The following is a 2,444-nucleotide window of genomic DNA, read 5'->3' as shown; positions in this document are numbered from 1 at the left end:
GAGAGAACGAAAATTAGGGTTTTAGATGCAAGACAGAAAATAAACATGCATGCAAAGATTGATCAATTGACAATTGAACTATATGGATGAACGATGTTGTTGGGGTTTATGATTTCATCCTAATCCACTCTCATATATTTACAAATTCTACTTAATTCTACTTCTTTATCTGTTGAGATTGTTGACAACACAAAACTCTATATCAAACTGGTTTTTGATGATGACAACACATTGCTTAATAACAGTACATAAGTTTCAGTGTTACATGTTCAGCTGATATACTATACTGTTTTGAACAATGATTTTGTTGAACATGTTTTGATTGATTTGCTTGTATGTTCCCTTGATTGATTATGTGCTACATGTTTGGAACATGCTTGTATTGAAATGTGTGATAAAATGATTTTGATTACTTCTGCACATTTCTGAAGAAAAGCTCACAAGCACTTTTATGAACTTATACTTGTTATAACAAAGATCTGGTTCAGTCGAATACACTGGTAATGGATTTTACTAAGCTAAAATCTTAGTACAGATTTTTTGAACATGTGCTTGATGAGATTTTGAGTTGAAAAGAATTTCAAAGTGTTTTTCAAAGTGTCAGTCGACATGGTGGAACACCTATTCGACTGTGTTGCTGTTATTTTTTGAAATTCTGTTATGCCTACTTGCTCCAACGGCTATATTTTCAAAAGTTAGTTAGGATTGACTGACTGGGTCAACTGTAATAAATGTGCATTGAATTGGTTGACTGAGGAGCCTCTATGTTGACTGTCTGTTATAATTGTTTTAATACAATCGACTGGATTAGTAGGCTATTCGACTGAGAATGACAGGAAAACTATAAATAGAACAGAACACGATCTGTTCTGTAAGACTTTGTGATCTAACATTTTCATTGTCCTGTTTCAAAGTTATTTCTCAGTTTTGGAAGCTCCAAGAATTCTCCAAGAAGATCGTGGTGATCTTTCTTGAGAGTGATTCAGATTGAGGAGTCAATTGCGCATACTGTTTGATCAACATCTGCACAAAGAAGGTGCTTCTAGTTTGATCTTGAAGGCTTTGCATCCTGTGAAGACTGTTGTATTTGATTGAAGGCTTGACAACCTGGGAAGTGTGCTGTGATAGGCTTGGCAACCTGTGAAGCGTACTGTGATAGGCTTGGCATCCTGTGAAGAGTGTTGGTTACACGTTGAGGATTGTTCAGCGTGGGTTCAGATTGTAGAAGAGGGGATTCTTGCTGCAATTCTGGTTTTTTGTGTAGCTATATTTGGTTTTGGGTTAGAGAGGAGATTTATTTTTTTGCGTGGTGCTTCTATAAATTCCTTGTTGTAAAAACCACAATCATTATAGTGCATTTGCTTCCAAGATTGGAAGGACACTGGATGTAGGCATTGTTGGCCGAACCAGTATAAAAACNAGTGTTTGATTTTCTCTATCCCTACACTCTTTATTTCAGTCGACTTTATCTTCCTAGCAGTCAACTACATTTTTCTGCTGCATTCAAATTTTCATTACTTGCATTTCAAGGAAAGATCAAAAGCTTTGAATTTTCATACCAAGATTGCGAAAAGATTTTTTTTTTGAACTAACACCAATTCACCCNCCCCNCCTCTTGGTGTAAAACGAAGCCAACCTGTTTCCTAACAATTGGCACCAGAGCCGGTTTTCATAAAATATATGAAAATTCAGTCGACTCTGATTTTTGTCTATTCGACTGTAAAACCTGGGGATGGCTTCAAATTTTCAAACTTTTGGTGAAGGTGCTTCAACAAACAGACTACCTCTGTTTGCTGGTGAAAACTATCCTTTTTGGAAAATTCGCATGCATATGTTTCTTGAATCGCAAGATAAAGGAATTTTGGATGTCACTTTAAATGGTCCATATGTGCCTACAAAAACTGTTGATAGTGAAACTGTTTTAAAACCTTTTATTGAGTGGACTGCTGATGAAAATAGAAAAGCTCAGTATGATGTTAAAGATAGAAATATTATTGCCTCTACACTAACAATTGATGAATTTTTCAGGATATCCCAAGCAAGACTGCAAAGGAAATGTGGGATGTTCTAGAGGTAACACATGAAGGCATGGATGAAGTCAAGAGAGTCAGGAAGAATTCGTTGATACAAGAATATGAGTTGTTTAGAATGAAAGCTGGTGAGAACATCTATGATGTCCAGAAACAATTCACTCATATTGTAAACCACTTGATGGCTCTTGGCAAAGCCTTTGAGAAAGAAGAGATCAACATCAAGATTTTCAAAAGTCTGAACAGGAACTGGCAACCAAAAGTCATTGCAATCTCTGAATCCAAAGATCTTACAACTATGAATATGGCTACCTTGTTTGGCAAGCTACGTGAACATGAATTAGAACTTGGTAGACTGAAGGATGAAGAGGAGATTGAAGAAAAGAATTCCATTGCTCTGAAGGCTGCAAGTAA

This window comes from Vigna radiata, chromosome 8 (genome assembly GCF_000741045.1).
Source record: "Vigna radiata var. radiata cultivar VC1973A chromosome 8, Vradiata_ver6, whole genome shotgun sequence".
Lineage (NCBI taxonomy): Eukaryota > Viridiplantae > Streptophyta > Magnoliopsida > Fabales > Fabaceae > Vigna > Vigna radiata.
Note: the sequence above shows the minus strand (reverse complement) of the source record.